Consider the following 20,139-nt stretch of genomic DNA (forward strand, 5'->3'; position numbering starts at 1 on the left):
ATTTTCTACCTAGATTTGTTGGTATGACCTTGTTATAAAAAACATCTCGGTATACCTAAGCCGGTTCATATATTTGTTATGCTGTGGTTAGGCTTTCGGAGCCTAAATTTATCAGAAAATATGGAAATATGGATGATGTGATATTTCCTAGCTGGTCTGGAATGGGTATTGTAACCTCTGAACCTAGAAGAAAAAAATAGGTCATACTTCTAAAACTACTGTGCTCAGCAGACGTTCACTGTATATTATATTGTCTTTGTGTGTTCACAAATGGGAGAATCTAATAGCAGTATTGTAATGAAACAGAAAACCGTCTCTAGAAGTCCTTATAGATGGCACAAAATGCTGTGATTTTTTTGTCCCCCAAATAAAAATTGTCTTAACGTGTTGTTTCGCTCTATTAAAAAATTAAAATGCTATATGGTATTCTGTACCCTTATCAATCTATTTGGACCTACGAATAAACGATATAATGTAATTTAAGGTTATATTTTGAATGGAAGGGTTTTTTCTTTTTTATTACCATGTTTTTGGGTATTACCTGTCCTTGTTCTCTAAGAACTGGTCACCTTAATTTTTTTTTTTTTAATTGTTATTTGCTCTCATTCATGTTGTTGCACTTCTAATTTTTTTTTCTTTTGGAAAGAATAAATTGGATTTGTTACTGTAACCTTTTGAGGCGATCAGCTTGGTCATCATTATCTCTTGGGCATGGAAATAAGGGACAAGTGGCATACAGGGTAGTTTCGCACGTGAGTATCCTGGTGTCTAAAACAAAGTTACTTGAAAAAGGAGTGAATCAAATACTGTTTTTAGAAAAACATGTTTCTTGTGGTCGCTCAAGATTAGCTTTTGCTGATAGAAGGCTCTTTTGCCTGTGATTCAACACGATGCTCAATCTCCCAGCCGCACGTTTTGTTAGGATTATTTGGCGGGGCGACTACGAAAATTGTTATTGTCATTACTGTTATTTTTTCTGAACAGTTCAGGCTGGCATCTCGGCTGCTTGCCAGCTTCAGCTTCATTCCACTCAGGAATTATTTACCTCATTTCTACTTGAACCTGCCACTCCTGCAGCTCATGTTAATAACAGAGATGGACAGATCAAAGGAGTCAGAGCCCCAGGAAGAGGAAAGTAGGGCAGTCCTCATTGGCACAAAAGACAATTAGTTTTAATTATTAAGATTGTTATTTTTTTTTTAATTTATAGCAGAGCTTTAGTAAAGGAAAAATTCAGTTACTGTGTGAATGAAACAAGTTTCTCAATGATAAGTTGTTACGGTTTAAAAACAGAGCCCTAGTCTGAAAATAATAAGACGCGTGCAGCCTTGCTCATATCTGGTGAACAGGAAGACAGGAAGTGCCATGCCGAACATGATGTGTCACAGGGTTGAGTCCGCAGAAACTACAGAAGAAACAGGTCCATCTGTAGTGTATGTAGCAAGTGCTAAGAGGACCTGCTGCGGTGGGGGCAAGGGTTTAGTTAAAAGCATCGTACGTAACCATTGGTCTTCCTGTAACTTTCTTTTCTGTTTCTTTTCCCCTCCCATAGTTTTAGTGACTTTTTATTTAAAAAAAAAAAAAAGAAAAAAAAGAAAAAAAAGAACAAACCCTTAAACTAGTGAAAGCTACTTGGTTTTGCTAGGAATTGCCCTTGTTGCTACTGTGCATAGGTAAGCAATCTGCATTCTCAGTGGAATGAATGTTTTGGTCAGGGCCAAAAACAGAAACAGACAATAAGGAGGAAGAGCTGCATCCTTGGAAGAACATGGGGAAACTTGCCTTTGATTAGCAGTGAGGTTAGATCACGCCTCATCTTCCCTGCGCTTTGGTAAGTGAAACAAGTAGTTTCTTTTTAAACTTTTTCATTTGAGTAGTAATAAAAGTAGACCAGTGGTTATCCTTCTTCAGTCATTCTGAGTCCCAAGGTGGGTTGCAGTTGTGCTGCTTCTCTTTACTGCCACGCTGTGGAAAAAGAAGCCTGACTTGGATGCTGTACTGTGTTTTCCACAGCATGGCAGTAACGCAAAACATTGCAGCTTTATTTCGCTCACAAGCAGGGCTGGTGGCTTTTGCCCACTCATAATAAGCAGCTGGTAGACACATTCTTATGATTTCTGTGTAGGGTGGGAATTGATGTGATATTCTTCTCCCATGCTATGGCACTGTGTTGGGCGATAAAATCGCTATAGAAATAAACTCATTTTATAATAAAATACATTCTTTTGCATTAACCACGTGGATGTGAATTTAACTGCCAGCACCATATTTGGGAGTGCGTCTGGGTAAGGATGGTTTTGAGCCACGTTTTCAAGGCAGGCACTACAATACATCATGCGGCAGTTGGTGTGTGCTGAGGGGTGAGAGTCTGGTGCTATTCAGTGAGCTGGACGGGGTTCAGTGATAGGTCGGAAATCTCTGTTGCAAAAAGAATTGCATTCAGAAGGGAGTGAATGTGGTCGGACCTGATCTAAATGGAGTGAGCCATTTATGATTCTTGAGCCTCGGGCTCTTGCCAGATTAGCTTTTGGTAATCAGCTGGACAGATTTACTGAATGACACGTAGGTAATAAAAAGGTGAGTGTTAGCTGCTTAATTTTAAGTGTCTGATTCACTGCTCCTTTCCTGCAAGTACACCATAGATGTAACTCATCAGAAAAGGTTAGCAACAACAGCAGTGGTGAACGTGCTGGTTATTTTGCTTAGTGCACAAAGATATTGTTAAAAGTCTGCTTTGGCTACTCTAATACTCTTTTCTGCCCTGTTTTTTGGAGATATTTAGAAAGTTTTGTCTTACTCCTTTCCATTTTTTCCCTCTCCTTCCATTTCTACCTTTCCCTTCCAAAAATTAAGAATCTGAGAAATATAGAAATAAGGATTACTAGAACAGTCAACCTTTGTAATTATTCTGCTTTAGTCCTTTTTGGGAGGGGATATGCAGAAAATACCTCAAGCTTGCTCCAGGTTATTCTCAGTTGTAGGCCATTTGTTTGTACAAGATGCACACGAAAAAATCTTTTTGCTCCCATGCAACTTCTTTCAGTGACACCACCTAATCATTTTTTATTATTAATCTCAGGTAGACTGATAGTAATTGAAGCCTTAAATTTGACAACAAATAAGCATAGCTATCTAGAAAAATGTAAATTCACTTTGTCACAAGACTAGTCTTTTTCAGGTTTCAGCCACTACTGTCTCAGCTGCCTGTGAACATCTGGGTGGATAAATATATGTGACACCAATGCTAAAGCAACTGTCTCTTTTTTTTTTTTTTTTTCCCTTTTCCTCCTTGGGGGAGGTCAGGGATAGCTCAGTGGGGTGGTGCTTGTCCTGTTTCTTCGGACTCTCTCAAGTGGGTTGTTTTAATTAAATGTGTGGCATTCACCCTATGATGGTGAATGGGTTCATGTAAATATGTGCTCAAAAAGATTGAGAGGGCATGGAGTTTTCCTGTGTGATTATGTGGAAAACGCTTCTCCCTTTTCCCAGAGGTTATTAGGCATCATCTTAGATTGGTAGTTCAAAAAAACACGTTTAGATCTTTCAGAATTCCTCGTGCTTCGTGAAAATAACAGTAGGCATGGTAGTTACTGCAGTACGGAGCCCCCAATGTGGTGCAGAAAACAGTATTTTCTGTTACATGTGTTCTTGGAGAAATACCTTTCCTGCCTAAAGTCATTAAGGGTGTTTTGCTGGAATTGTGGGCTAGTTAACTTCCTCAAGGATTTGGAAGCTAGGTAAATAAAATGTAATCATTAGTTTGGGATATGGTTTCTATCCTTTATTGTGAAGGATGTGAAAGCAAAACATTAACAACAAAATCTTTCTGAACTTTCTCTTCCAACCTTAATAAATGAGATGGCTTTTGTCTCCTGTTTTTTTTTTTTTTTTAACATTAAAAAATAATGTTAGGGGCTAAACTAAAAGCAGTAATCATTTGTTTAAAAAAGAAATAAGAATATATTTAGTCACAAACAGTAGTAAGTAAATGACTAGCTGCTGACTGTGGACTCACAGGCAGCTTGCTTGCTGGGGATACTGAGTTTAGAACTTTTTGCCAGTGTCACTGGAGGATGAAACCTCACCTTTCAACTTCTGGGCTTGTTCACAGCAATTGTGGGCCTCGTGACTGCTAGAATGCAGAGAGGCATATTGTCATAATATGGCTTTGTCAGTGTCACCTGTTGACGCACGTTATGCAGTGATAGACTTACAAGCTAGGACTGAAGCAAAGCATTGCACAGAAAATGGAGATTGTGAAAGGCACATGCCTGCTACTTAAAGTCTCTCTGATTCATTCACCCAACAGGGAAAGTCAAACAATTTGAACCTTTTTTTTTTTTTTAATCAATTGCTTCTGCATGCTTTGGCTAGGCATTTACATTTTGGGTTTTTTGTAACTGCACTTATTAAAAGCTTTTATGCTCCTCTGCCTCTAAATATGTTGGTCACCCATGGAGTCAGATCAGCTTTTCTGAGGTACTTTCATGCTTTCTCTGTGCTTATTCTGAAGAGGGGCCAGAGAGAGTGAAGAGAACTTTTTTGGCTCTTGTGTGATTCAGTTTCTACAGAATTCTGATTTGCCTGGAAGTTTAAAATCCAGATATTGCTATTTCAGATAATGGCTTCAGGGAAGGAGCAAGAATGGAGGAGAAAAAGGAGCCAGAGGAAAGGTGGAGAGTGAGATGGAGAGAGACAGAACCATCTTTGGAGGAACTGGGGATTGTCAGCTGTTCAGTGGTTTGGAACAAGCAGACTGTGCTGTGTCTCATTCATTCTTTCTGTCTCCTCTTTTATTATGTCTGACTTTGATGTTCCTCCCACCTTAAAATGACCTGAATAGACATGAAGATGAGGGCTGTGATAAGGGATTGGGGGTGGAAGGGGGGGGAGTTGATATCTCCAGGAGAACTGATTTAGCTATTAGTTAACAATAGCTATTGAAGATCTCCTTCAGAGTATTATATGGTAGGAGAAAGCACAATGCTAAGTGTATAGGAAGTCATGAGATATGGAAGGGAAGATTTGTGTGTGTGAAATGTATGTAATACTTATTCTCTGTTGAAGTTAAAACTCAAACTACTTTTTTTTTTTTTGAATAAACAACACTACTTTTGTACGTGTCAATGTGCCATGTTAACAGTTTGTATTTTGAAGTCTAGAGAGAGAGAGGAGGTAGAGGCAATACAAGGAAAATTTGATCCAGCAACAGGAACTGCCATTCACAAAACCAAAGTGGAGCATCAGTTCTCCAGTTCCAGCTTGCAGCTCACTTAATTATTGTTATGACTGATCCTCTAAAATTGCAATTTTACAGCACGTTATGATACTTGGATAAGCAAAAGTTATTTTTTTTCTTAAGGAAGTGGCTCTCCCAGTTCTTACGTTTCTGACCAGGTTACCTTATTACACAGTTTGCGTTATATTCTCACAGCTTCCGTCTGGAGAAGACGACAGTGTTCCACGCTCACTCACTTGCTCTCTCTTGTGCACACACACACATAGACACACTGAATTTCTCTCATAGTACCCATAATGGGTTTAAGGGAGGGAAGGAGAGGAATATAAACAGAAAAACCACATCCTGACAGCTGCCTCCAGTTAGTCCTGTTTTTCCCCCAGCTTTTAAATCTTACAGCAGCTCTTAATTTGTCCCACATGAGTCTTCTCCCAACGGGGCTGTTGTCCGTTTCCTCCCTGCTTTCATTTGATCCAAAGCAAACAGTTAATAAAGAATATACCAATTCAGGCAGCTGTCAATGGGCCTTCAGCTTTCAGGTGCTGTGGACAGGAAGAAGAGGGCATATTATTTGGAGGTAAGAAGGGAAAATGGGATTGAAACGTGATGCCTGTGTAGAACAGAAAAGTATTTCCAGGTCAGGACTGCTTAAGACAATATAGTTGCAGATTGTCAGGAGATACATTTGGAGACTACTGATTTTATTTTGTTAGTATATGTGCAAATATCTTCGAAAAAGCCTTTTAGATTAAAAGTATATGGGGTGCGTGGTTCAAATAGTTCCATGTATATGGGGAAAAGAATCCCAGCACTTTACTAGCAGTTCATGAGATCTCAAGATCCATTTCACAGGGACATAACTGAGTAGGCACACATTGCGGCTGCTAAATGTGGTGATGCTGCATTTTTGTCTGTTGTTTTTTTTTTTGGGGGGGGGGGGAGAGGAGGAGGAGGTTTTGTTTTTGAGATGAGGTTTCCTACAAAGTATGGCTGTATCTTGCCTTTTAGGTATAAGAGTGTTAGGGAGAGGGATAACCTACCTTACTCCTAGACATATACAGAACAGTCAGAGTAGCTTTCTCCTGCCTGTCCAGCTAGGTTAATCTCTTCTAAGTACAAATTGCTTATCAAACCTGTGAAACTCAACAAAGTCATTTATCATGTCACTTGAAAACTTCTCTAGTCTGTGTTTAAGAAGGTGCTAAAGGATTGCAGTGGCATTTCCTCCAAAAAAAACAAGAACCGATGCCAAAATAATGCACTTTCTATTCAGGCCTCCAAAATAAATAACATTGCAGCTAGTTGTCTGCAAGTCATTATTGGCTCTGCCATAAAATATTAGAGTAAAACCTATCTATCTTGCCAGCTCTCTAGGTCTATTTGAGAGAAACTATCACTGTATTATTGCAGCTCTGTTTCCACTGACATTCGCAGGTGTGTCTCCATAGACTCTCTTCCTGTTATTTCCTAGCTTTGGTGGCTTGTTTTTGGGGGGGATGAGGGGAAAAGTGAAGGAGGACTAATTAAGACTTTTTCCTTCTTGTCTGCAGTTGGTATGAGAAGGATTTCAGTAAGTGATTCTTGCTGTAACAACATGCCTTGTGGGGTATTGCAACTCAGGGCTTAGCATTGTGTTCTGCAAGTTCTCCCATATCTCAAAAAAAGCAGTCTTTTAAAAGAAAGTAAGCTGTGTGTCTTAATTTTGCTTTCATGCTTTTCCATGATGTTGAAATAACTAACACCCAAGTCATCCTCTAATGCAATTTGATCTCTTAAGCCTTTCTCAAGGAAATAGGCTGGTTGACTCCATCTGAGGTCTGGTGGAGAAGTGGGGATCCAAAGGAAACTCAGGCTCCTGAAGGGTAAAATAAACTCTACTCTTTTCAGTAGTGTTGTAGGAAAGCAGCACAGTGAGAGTTAGCTGGAGCTGTATTTGTCTAAAAAAGTTAGCTCCACTGGAAATAAGATGTAAGGCAGAAATGGACCCTGAGATCAGTGAGGCCTTATGAGAGAGGCAAGAGGGGGAGAGCTGGGGTCAGGAGACCCCTGGGAAGATTATTAGAAGGAGAAATGGGTCTCTGGCAGAAGCCAAGATTTTGAACAGCTAGGTATACAGAGACAAGCTTAAATGAATACTGAGTGTCAGAGAAAGGGAGCAGTAGAGCCTGTAGGTGGCATAAGTATGTATGCAGTTTTTCGTGAGATTGCAGGACTGCCTTGTGAAATGTCAGAGAAACAGGTCTGTGCATGTGACGAATGCTGCTAGGATGTCAGTGAGAAACAGTCTGGGAGCAAATGCGGGTGTCTCTTGGGTGGGTGCGGTTGAGGTACTGGACTATAATCCTTGAAAAAGGGCTGTCTAGCGAAAATAACCTTTATGCTATCTATGTACTGCTCAGTACTGCACTACCAATTTTTAATTATAGTTTATTGTTGTGAAGTAAGAAATTTGATCTTTTTCTTCTTGGACTGACTGGTAAAGCTAATGTGTTTCATGGCATTTGCCATGAACCTATTTCCATTACCTTGTTTCCATGGCATCTAGGTGTCAAAATTTTTTTTTAGCTGGAAATACCCCAAATTCCTCCCTGCCCTCCTGATATTTTTGCAAGTGTCTGAGTGATAGTTTTGGTAAAGTACATCTCTGTTCATTAAATTTTTAGGATTACTCTTTTTTCTCTTTCCAAATTGTGAAAATGAAAAAGAAGTTCCATTTTAGGGAATGTTGTGTATATACGCGTGTTCTGATTTTTCATGTTTTAAGACATTTCATTAAAAATTCTGTTGAGGCATGAACTCTGTCAGTGCCTTATCAGAAACCCAGGACAGTTTTCTGCTCCTTTACCAGTTGTAAAAAAGAAAATACATGTTTCTCCTTATCCCATAGAAAATCTCCTGTTTAACGTTTGTTGACATGAATCTTATTATGTCTGATATGTATCTTGTGGACAAGCAACAAGGGAGCTCTAGGTCCAGCGTTATTTTCCCTGGGGTTTTGTTTCCAGTGTATCACTTTTATTTAGTGTAAGTACTGACCTATTTTTCGTTTTTGTTTTTCCATTTTATTGTCAAAATCGAGTATCTGTGTATGCTCTGATTTGATTTTGCTCTTTGGAGAGAGGATACGGCATGTTGTTTTAATAAGTATCTCAGCACATGCAATAGAGATGAGCTCAGTCCTGTAAAAATCAAAAACCAGAAGTTAGAAAAAAACTTAAGTAATCAGATGGCTAAGCTGAAGAAATATTTTTGTTGGAGGCTTATTTCTAAGTAAGAGAAATATAGATCTTATATCATGAATTTAATTTCCCTCATTCTGCTTTTTTTGCTAAAGAACGAAAGAAAATGTGTGTGCATGTTTATGAGAGACAGCCAGGCAGAGCTGGGGAGGGGGCTTCTGGAGGAGTTAGGAGTTGAAGTAGAAACAGGGAGACAGACTTAAACGGATGCTGAGCGCACGCACCATATGCGCACGAAACTCATGCACACAAACGCGTGTATTTATGCTACTATCATAGGCATAGGTGTTCCTGAGGTAAGTGTTGACGATGGACCATTTATGGAAGCTTTATCGCAGACACCGCTATTTGCTCAACTGGATATAGTAACACATGCTTGTCTCCTGTAAAACATTCCCTTCATCATCAGCTGATGCTGATTATTGGGCCTGGATAAGAACTACATAAACAGAAGCAGAAGCTGCGTGGTTAGTGTGTGTGTATATTTAGCTTCACTGTTTGTAGTCACTCTATCTCACTTTGTGAAATAGCAATTAGAAGAATGTGGCTTGGAACGGAGGAAGGGCCTTGTGTGGCTGTCCTCTCTCACCTGTTTTTATATGCTTTTACTCCAGCTACATCACTACCTTCTCTTTGGTTGCCGTAGAAGTAAACTCGGCGCTGCTTGGACAAGAGGAATAAATGAGCTGTATCTCTGTGTGTTTGCTGATGCCTATGCTAAAGTGTGGGGAAAAGAGGGGTAGGTACAAATATTGCCAGCTGATTTTTAAGGTGAATGCACAGGACCTAACTGAGAGTGAGATCTCTTGCTTCATGATATATTTTTTAATTATTTATTATTATTTTTTCCCTTGAACTATCTTAGTATTGTCACCAAGAAATACCCTAAGCTGGGTCCATTTTTGACGTGGCAGAAACTTAACAAGGAAACAGAATACTCGGATTTCTGTCTTGGATTTGTTCATTAGATTGTTTTTGAGATATATGCCTGTCCCCTGCCATCCCTAATCCTTTCCCCCAAACAGAAAGAGCAGCAACAAAAATGGGACCCCCCCACAAGCTCTTCAAAAAAAAAAAAAAAGCCTCCTCCTGCCTCCTACTATTATCCTGTACCCTAAGCTATATGAGGGGAAGTCTGGCCAACGATGAAGCTATCTGTCTGTTGCCTTGTAGTGTTTGGGGAAAGTAAGCAATGTATGTTCATGAGAGGTTTTGTGAAGCTGAAGTGAAGGTAACTGAAATAGAGAAACTGAAAGAAATACAATTTTCTATGTGGTCTTACTATCTGTAGTGAAGTGGACAATGCAGTTGGACTGCAGCTGTAATGTATGGCAAAAGAAATAGCCACTGTTCCCTGGTATTTTTGTTTCTGTCTGTTCAGTTGCTTAAGCCACAAGTTACAGATCTTGGCCCCCTGTGTGAGGTGTGTCTATTTCTTAACAAGTCCCTGGTCTAGTTCAGTTGTTTCTGCATTTATTAAATGACACAGAGGACCTCCCCTTGCAAAGAGTTGTTGCCTTTCCCACTCCTTATGAAGATGAATTAATAATTTTTTTCTTTTAATTAGGTTCCATCTGCTGTTCCTGTCTTGAATTCTAAAGGTTATAGTTATTACCATATTCATAAAATCGCCCAACTGTGTAAGAGAACTTTAACAACAAATTTAAAGCCAAATTCCTCTATTATGCCTCATTCAGTGCACTTTTTGCAGTGGGTGATAGGGAAGCTGATTATTTGGGGCAAGCGGTGCAAATTATTTTCCATTGTCTATACCAGAAACGTGCCACACTGGAAAGAGAAATATGTCTGTATTTCAATAAAACTGATACAAACTAGAGTTTCCAAACACGAAATGCCTAAATTACAACAGCTCTTGGATGACGATCCTCTTAGCGGCCCAGCTTCCTTAAGTCTATAGCTCTTACTATCTTACTGTAAATGGAACGCTTAAGAGTATATATTAGCTTTTCGTTGAGAATGGATTTGGCATGAAAAGGCAGCCTTGGCTTGCTTTCTCAAGAAATCTGAAAAGAAAGGCTGATAGTCGGCTGAACAGTATGTGAGATTTGAGTGAAGTCTCCTTTTCCTGTAAAGGAGGAGGAGTACTGGGAATCTGATCTTAATGTGGGTGCTGCTTTAGGTGGAAGACCTGCAGCTACAAGAAGATAATTGCGTTGCAGTGTTTGGCATAGGGTTTAATTTTCCTTTTGTCTTGCCAAACAGGCATGTACCTTCGCTTACCTTCCTCTGTTTTTCTCCTGTGTTCTCACAGAGGCCTTATCAAGTCATGAAGTGAAAGCTTTCCTTCATCTGCTTCCCAGCCATCCATTCCTTTTAACCTGGGCTTGCATTGATTATCTTTTAGATGATAGCGTGCTTACGAGAAGAAAAAAACTGAAGAGTTGGCTGGATTGCTTTTTTGACAAATTCATTTTCTTTAAGGAACACCTGATTGCTCTACTGATAGAAAAATAATATGATCGCTATCTGAAATCAACTTTCAGAAATGGATTCCTCATCTTATTTTGTGGGTGATTCCTCATCTGATTCCTCATCACAGATTCCACATCTGTGAGTGGTTGTCTTTGTTTCTGCCCTACGTTCTCTTTTCCCTCACAGTCTGCAGTACTGCCCTGTACACTGTGTTTCTAGGTTGATCTGAATGAATACGCATCGTGACAGATGATCTTTCGTATGAGTTTTGGGCAATACTTGCAGCAGTCAGATTTGAAGCTCTGAGGGTTGAGCTCTAATGATTCTTCTGTGGTCAGTTTTAAGAGCTTAGTCCCCCAGCAGTCTGCTTTACCCCTTTCCCTCAAAATTACTGCTTGTTCAGTGTGATGTATTCGCTTAACCCTCTGCTGGAGGTTACCGGCTTTGTAGCTAAGCGGTAAAAGGGAGCATGTGCCTGTGACTCAGACGCCCAGTTCACGGGCCAATATGAGATGCTGAGGAGAGCAACAACTATGTGGAAGGCTGTGGACTGAGATGGCTGAGCAGTGGCTATGTGATGGAGAGGCAGGCAGACAGCTGGTATTCAGCCGTCTCAGCGTGGTTTGCCAGAGACATCTGTCAGTGCCCTCAGAGCCCTTTGTTATAAAGGTGGTAATTTTTTGTCTGCCTGCAGCGGTGAATTACAGTGCACTACTCCTACTTGTGTTTTTGCTTGGCTCTACTTCAGAGGTTTTGTGTTTGCATTATTTGAGAATGGCAAGGGAACTCTGTAGTGAAGAGGGCTGAATATCTGTTAATCACTATTACTACTGTTGCAGCTGAAAATGATGCACACTCATTTTCACCTACTTTACCTCTCAGTTGGTTCCCTGCAGTGGTTGCCTGCCATGATCTTGACAGAGATAGGCAGAGATGTACACTGAAAACCGGTATGAATTGTGTGCATGTCATGTGCAGACTTAGTTTGTATACTAGAAGTGATGGTCCATTCAAGTATTAGAGCATTGGAGAAATAATCTTAACAGAGTTGCCAGTTAGTTAATTCTTTATGTAGCTGTGAAAGGGTGAGCAACTGTATAATTTGCATATTTACATTTATTTCAGAAAGTAGCTATATACTATGGGGAATAAAAATGAGATGACATTTAATTTCAGCTTTTGGTGATAGTTATTTCAGTCTGTTGCTAATGGTAAAAGGAACTGTGGGCATCTCCTCATTAGATTTGTTTGTGCAGTGTAAATTGTACTCATGCTTGTGAAAAGAGCCCTGGGACATGGATACAGGTTTGACACTGAGCTATAATTTTTCTTTATCTGAGAGGTGTTTGAATGTACTTTTAAGCACTGAAACACAAGAAGTTCCGTCTGAGCACGAGGAAGAACTTCTTTCCTGTGAGGGTGACTGAGCACTGGACCAGGTTGCCCAGAGAGGTTGTGGAGTCAGTCTCCTTCCTTGGAGATAGTCAAAACCCGCCTGGACGCGATCCTGGGCAATGTGCTCTAGGTGACCCTGCTTGAGGAGGGGGATTGGACTAGATGATCTCCAGAGGTCCCTTCCAACCTCAACCGTTCTGTGATTCTGTGACTTCAGGAATCCCGTCCTTCTCAGTGCTACCCTTAGGAAGTTTAGGATTTAGGAGAAGAAATGCACCCCAGGAGAAAAGTCAAACTCTGTTTGGATTTGTGAGGCTCAAGTATGTATTTAGGGATTGGTGAAATTCTGCAGTTCAAATGTATCTGATTTTTTTTTTTTTTAATTTGATGAAATTTGTGATTATTGCCAAAGATGTTTTTCACCCCTAAGACCTTTCTTGTAGGAGTAATATCTGCCTCTCCTTCTGCCCCTGGGAGACAAAATACTTTTGGATCCCCTTTACAGTTTAGATGGAAGTACCTGTTGCCAACCTCTTATTCAGTTTCAGTCCTGTCTCCACTGTTCCTTAGAAGCTATTTGGAATTGCAAAAATTTTAGGAAGTCTTTTTTTTTTTTTTAAGTTTAGAGAAGAAAATAGGAGAAACGCATTAGCTTCCCTATATCACCTCAGTTGTACAACTGTTCTTTTCACTCTTTGTGTTTTGCTGTGTCTTTTAATTTCCATCTCTAGTTTGTGGTAGTTATTCCAGAATTTGGTGAGATGCTACTTTAGCTTTGCCCATTTTACTGAAGTAAGCTAATGTGCCTGGACAATGGTTCATTGCACACCTATGTAGGTGGCTGATGGCTTTGTGTTCCTCTTCAAATATAAGGTGCTGTTACAGCAACTACAGACTTTCTGATTTTTGAATCAGGATATCAGCTATGTAGCTTGGAAGGCTGAAAAGCTGTTGAACTCATACAAGAATATATATATATATATATATATATTTAATGTGGATACCTTTTATTTGGAATTGAAAGTGATTGCTATTTAGACCTTATTTAAAATTTAATGTACAAGAAAGGCTACATTAACAGTATGTGATGTGTGGCTAATGGCTTTCCTTTTCTGTGTAAGATAGAAGGAGGGGGAGTAAACCAGTAACACTTTTTTGGGTGTAGTTCAGGAAATAGAAATTTAGGAATTAGCAGCTTGGAGCAAATGCATCATTTTTGGCTTACTCTAGTAGATGAGCTGTGGTGTGGATGACCCAAAACCAACATGACCTCGTTTGTTCCAATCCTGCTCTCCTAGGATTGATAGCAGTTGCTGAAGCAATGAGTAAACAAGGAGTGTCAGCTGGTCTTTTTTTGAACATTTTAGAATGATTAAAAACAACAGCAAAGCCCTTCTCTCCCTGCCCAATAAATGGAGTGGATAAGAGCAAAACGACTCTCCTTCCTTATGCCTGGACTCCTTTAAAGTGGGAAAGTGTTTCCAAAAAGCTAAGTGGAAAAATGTTTGTGTTGCGCTAAAGTGCGTCTGTATGCCATGCATTCTCTTCTATAAAATAGTCTAGTGGGTTTAGCTCTCATTTATAGCTGAAGGCCTGAACTGAGACCGCTTGTGTTGCTGATTGTAGGCGTAAAGAGAAATTTTCACCCTCTCTCCCAAGCAGAGGTATTCTGATGCAGAGCAGGTCAATGAAATGCTGCCTCTGCCATGCAAGCCAGAATGGTGTATGCATTCGCAGTTTGCAATAGCGCCAAAGCACCTGCTCCACAAGAGGAATCAGTGAAATTACTAGATGTAATTGATGTTTGTGCGAAACAGGGAGCATTTGGTTTTTTCCTCCTTGTGGTTAATGCTCAGTGTGATAATGCAAATGAGTCTTCCACATCCCTCCCTACTCTACCCTGTCACATGTACTTTTTATCTTTTTTTCTTTGTCTTGTGGGTACTAGCAGTTGCTAAATGGTTTTTATGGAGGATAATATATTTAGGAAGCAATTTCCATTTGAGATTTTTACTGCTACCTCTCCCTCTATGTGACCTAGGGAATGGAAAGCTGATATAATATAGTTATCTTTCCAAGCTGAGTCACTTTAAAGCATGTGCATGTAATATATAGTTTTTAATAACCTCTCCTGCTGTAGAGTAGAAACTGGTCTCTAAACGAGGACACCCAGATGAAACTTGTTTCTATGTAAACATGGCTTGAGCAGAATCAGCCAATTTCAAGGCAGATTAGTGTTAGTGGAGTGAAAATAGGGTAAGGGAAGGATATAGGGAGAACTCAAACATTAGTTGCATTAAAAAAAAATCCTCATGGGATGATTTCTCTTCCTTAGTCCCCCTCCAACTCCAAAATGTTTTGTCCTGTCTGCTGAGCCTATTTTGTATTAAAGCATAGGTCAACACTGTAGGGCAACACATGGAAGAGAGAGCTGGCCTCCTGCACATTCGGGCAGAGCTTCATAGTGGCTGTAGGTTCTCTTGTTCTGTTCTGCAATAATGTAGGTCCAAATAAACAGGTTATTTTCATAAGTTAACCCGAGATACTACCTCTGTTTGTTCTCCTGTTTTTGACCAGCCAGCTTCTTTGTTGTAAATGTGTTGGTGTCCAGGCTGAAGAGGAGGTGACTGAGTGAATGTTCAGCTTTGTCCTCGCACATGCCTGACTTGGATTAACTTTTCTTCTGTGTATTAGTGTGCTTGGCAGCAATGGGCTCCCCTGAGGTTTGGCTGCTGTTAGTTTGGAGCTTAAGAGGGGACCCTTCTCTCTTTTGCTGACCTTGTTTACTTTCCTAGCAAGGAACGAAGAGTCATCCCAGACAGAAAGAGAAAAGCTAGTTATCACTTCAGAGAACTGCATGCACCTGAAAAAATGAAATAGATATTGTCCCCTCAGAACTCCTGAGCAGCTAAACCTCAGACAAACTGTAGTGCAGAGGTACTACTGACTAATTGGCAGTAGGTTACATTGCTAGCGTATCGTTGACAGTACTTCACCGCCACGATACTTTCAAGAGAAACGGCCTTGTAGAATTAACTAGCTGAATTGGCAGAGGGTCCTCAAGCCTGACCTATCTGTGCAGCTGCAGAGCCCTTGGTTTCTTAGGAGTCTGTCCTGTAAGCCAACTTTCACTGCGAATGCTTTCTTTGGGGTGCGGGTGCTCCTCTTTCTCTCCAGGAAGAGGTCACCAGGAGCAGCTGCCCAATGCTACATCTTGTGGCTGCAGAATTAACAGCAGAGCATCATGAGAAGCCAGAATTTCATGAAAGACAGATTACATGGGTAAGTATGCCAGTGGCAGAGATAAGCAGGTGAGGGAGACAAAGGGTTCTGTTGAGTGTATGTGTGTATACACACAGATATGTGTGTAGTCACACACACATATACATAAATGCATATATATACATATGTACACACACACACACACACACACATATACCCATACGAAAGGAAGACAAAGGGGCTGCTGGAGGGTAGAGGAAAGGGGATGGGACTTAGTTCTTTGTTAGTGAGAAAATGGATAGATTGCTGGCAAAGTTGCCCTTGGGAGCCTGGCTGAGCAGCCTAAAGCTCATGTTGTCACCCTTGATGCTTCGATGCTTTGTCAGAAATGGTCTTACCCTTTACGCTCCTATTAGGATAGCGCAGGACATGCTGTGCGGTTCAACGGGTTTCTGCTGCAGGTTTGATTCCTGATGCCGATTCAATAGGGCCTTTTTTCTGCCAAGTGTATGTAGTATATCTGAATATTTTCCTCCTTCAAATTACTTTGGTCCATGAAAACAGTAAAAACTGCAGTTTACCTTGGGAATCTTATTTTGTGGGGTTTACGAACAGCTTACTCATTCTTCAGTACTTCTTTCAGATGTGAAAATTTTAAATGGTCTGCTAAAATTATCTGAGCATGAAGCTATAAAAAGCTGAAGGCTTGCACATCTGAAATGATGAAGAAAAAGAAACCTACAGAAATTTTGCTGTGACTTCCATGTTGAGCATGGTAGCTTGAGTTGGGCCTTCAGAAACAAAGCATTTTCTGGAGGCAAAGGCAAAGCTTTTTGTCAGGAGTTTTGAAGTATTTTATGTGGTTGTCCCAGGTTGCAAGTTTGGCTGCGTTCATTGAAAAGCATAAAATATTACTGAATCAGGTTACTCCTAAATGACATAATTTAGGATAGCATAAATGTGTTTCACGTTAGGTGGGATCTTATATTGATTTATTAACTGATTAATGTCATCCTTCCTATCCAAAGTGTTACGTTTCCAGGTCCCATTTCCTACTGATTATTAGTACATGGTTTCTCCAAGGCTCCACTGTGGAGGAATTTCTCTTGAGATGAAACATTTTTGGAAAGAGGCTTCTTTTTGCTGAGGAGCTGCTTGTTGAGTGGCAGTGTTCTGCAAGCAGGTTCAGCCAACAGTATCCACATATTTGAACCTGCACGGATTTCTGTGAAAGATCACTTTGTTGAACAAGAGTTGCCTGCAGTCCCCTAAGCTTTCTTTTTGCCCCACGTTGTAAACATAGATTGTCCCACAAAAAGATTTTTTTCCCTCCTCTAAATTTTATGCAAACCAAGAAACAAGGCCTTTCTGCTATAATATTTTGGGTAGGCTTCCAGCTTGACTAACCCTATTTTATTTTAATCTTCTGTCACACGTTGCAGATCTTGGCAAGCTGAAAAGTTGTGGTTCAGCTGTTGTTTCCATTTTATTTTCTAAAAATGTGATATATTTACTTAAATAATGGAAAGCTGGGAAGAGCATGATAAATTCTTTTCTGCGCCTCCTTTCCTTCACTCAAGTATTTAGGGGTATATAAAATATGAAGAAGTTACTCTGCACCTCAGGATGCAGAGTACCTTACTGCTTTCTTATGGTAGAGTGGGTATAGCCTGGGGATTCCTCTTCCCCTTTGAAACCATAAAGGGATCCAGATAACCTGATTGTCCATATTTAAGTTGATTGTCCATATTTAAGTTGATTGTCCAAAAAGCCAAAGTTCTTTATTGTTTAAAATGGCTGGTTGGCTCTTTCTTGGTTTTTGTTTTGTTTTGTGTGTCTCTTAATATAGCAAGCTATGATTGTAAAGTAATTCTCTATTGTAATACAGAAGAAAAGAAGAAATGATTTTACAGAAATTATTCTTTTAAAGTAGAATCTCTTGAGCACGTAAGCATGATGCCATTTTAGAACTGAATGCTTGCACCATAAGCAGTAAAATTTCCAATACAATGGTAAGCAATCTTTTTGAACTGAGCTGGGGAGCAAGCTGTCTAATTTAAGTCCGAAGCATGACTGTTGGTAAAAGTAGAAAAACATTGCGCTGGAGGAGTTATTTTCAGGTTGCCTGGTATCACTGAGGTCCCTGAAAAGGAACTCAGAGGAGCCTAGCTTCTAGCTATTCCAGTGTTATGAGCAATTTGTAACAACAGCTTACTTCTGTTGCTAATTCTGTTCTGCACCTGGCATTACTGCAGTTGCTTTTTGAGTTTTGTAAACTAGCAAGGAAAGAAACATTAAGCATCTGTTTGTAACTCTGGAAGAAGTGCTGCGAGTGCCTTCACTGAGAATCAGTTTTGTTTCTGTGAGTGTGCACAGACTAGTATGGATAATAAGAACTGCAGTACTGGGTCAGAGCAAAGCTCCATCTTGCACAGAATCGGGTCTGTGATTCTTGTAGTAACCAGTAGCGAAGGCCTCTAGGAAAGGTTAGAAAACTTTGGAGTAACTTTCCTTGGTGTGTTATCCCAGCTTTTGGCCATCACTGGCTTAGAATAAGAAAAAAATATCGTAAGTTAAAATGGATATCATTGAGACTTGGAAGCATTTTAACTTCTTGTAATTTTGAGCAGATCCTTAGTTTCTTCTTTCTATGAGAATAGAGCGGGATATTCCTCCTATAAATAGTTTCAAAGCCTGAAATTGCACATAAGCATTCTTTCAGCTGCCAGTAGCTTGCTTGCAAGGAGTTAAAAAGCCTAACAAACAAACAAACAAAAACTATTTGGGATCTAGAAAAAAACTTGACTAGACTTCCTACATGCTTTGCTATGTCTGTGCACATCTGTAAGTTGTTTCATATACCTTTTCTCTTTAGGAATGGGGATATGAATTGGTGTTCACCTCACTAAAGCATGTTTTGATCACAGTGAAAAATACTACGCTATTTGAAAATATCTTAATGCAAAAGCCAACTAGAAAGAGATTCTGGGGTTTTTTTTGTTTGCAATATAGTTTCTGAAGCTAAAGATTTTAACAGCAGTCAAAAAAGGATTCTATCTTAACATGGAGAAAAAGCAGCAGAAGCAAATTAAAGATTAAAAAAGCTACCTTTATGAATAGGCAATTATGGAGTAGGACTTTAGTACAAAGTTGTCCCAAAGAAGCATACACGTGAAAGGTATTTTTGTGGGTTATTTAGTTTATGTATTTCCTCCACGGACCTTCAGTAGTAAGCAGAACTCTGGCTGCTATGTGACTGTAATAAGCTGTTGTATGTAATGTCTATGTTGCTAAATATGCTTTCCTGCGACTTCAGGAGCGTGATTACATAGCTGACTAATATGATATCTTTATGACGGTACTACGATACTGTTACAGCCCTTGTCCAAAGCACACAAAATCAGTTTTTATGTCCCTTATAACCAGTGATGTACTTTAAACTTGTGAAAGATTTATTAACAAAGGCTCTAAGAGCACATATGCTGCGTTAATCGATTAGGCATTCGCTTCCTCACAAGTTACTGTTGCTATAAGCAGAGAAGAGTGAAAACAACTATCAAAATTATTGAACAAAGCAGAAATACAGTTTAATGTAGTCTTACGTGTGATGTAAAAGATCATGAAGTATGTCTTTTCCAACAGGTAGAGTGCAGCTGGTATTCCAGTAGCCTCCTGGGGCTTGCTGTTGCTCCTTTTCAGTTTCCCCCTCATCCTGGGTTTCCAGTTTTAGTCTGATGAGGATTTGAAGGACTTTTGCAGCTCACTGCAGGGATCTTTCAAAGATATGCATGGGAGCAGCTGAGCCATTTGAGCTCAGAGAAAGCTTGAAAATGAGCTGACCTTGAACAAAACACTTTGCTTTGGTTAGAGTTGAAAAGGTTGGAGGCTATCTGTTACTTTGTGCCAGCCGGCTCACCTATCAAAGCTAGAACCTTAACTTCCCCATGGATTAACTGTGAAGCTAATATACTGGGCACACAGCTCCAATATAGGTTCAGTTTTGTGCTTACTAGTGCAAAATCAATTTGCTTGCTTCTCCCTAATCGGGGGACTCTCTTGCCAGACCAAAGTTTTACAAAATGTTTAGCAAAGATTTCAGCTAAGCCAAACAGGGCAAATGCAGTCCACTTTTTCCTTTTAAAGAAAGTAAGCTTTTGTAAGTACAAAGAGAACAGTGCTTTTCTAATTGAAGACATGCTAAAATCTGCAGTCAGAGAAGTGTCCCCACCCTCCACTCCAGCCAAATGCCAACTGACAAGCATAACCTGTTAAGTGTGAAAAGGGGTCTGTAGATCATTTTAAGCTCCGGCGTGCTAAGGAGATTTTTCTCAGCTTTTGGATAGTAAACAAGATCTGTGATTTCCGTCTATGATATAATTTAACTTTTGGCAAGGTTCAGAAAAATAAGATGAGCTCTGTGGCTAAAGCTATTGAGGGACACATTTTGCATTTAAAGTTCACCCAACTAATCTTTCCTTTTAGGTCTCTACAAAAGCAGCTCTTTTTGGAGCTCAGCAATATAAAATAAAATCATCCTTGCCTCTCCAAAACTTGGCAAAACACTGTGCCCAGATTTCTCCTAAATAGGGAGAGGCCAAGCTGATCTCTTTT

At 39.9% G+C, this 20,139-nt stretch overlaps 1 protein-coding gene across 3 annotated transcripts in view; it reads left to right on the plus strand.

Moving 5' to 3' along the window:
* Positions 1–20,139, plus strand: part of LOC104140173 (ephrin-A5) — a 212,363-nt gene that overhangs the window by 43,083 nt on the left and 149,141 nt on the right. The window lies entirely within an intron of this gene.

The sequence above is a fragment of the Struthio camelus genome, chromosome W (assembly GCF_040807025.1).
Source record: "Struthio camelus isolate bStrCam1 chromosome W, bStrCam1.hap1, whole genome shotgun sequence".
NCBI lineage: Eukaryota > Metazoa > Chordata > Aves > Struthioniformes > Struthionidae > Struthio > Struthio camelus.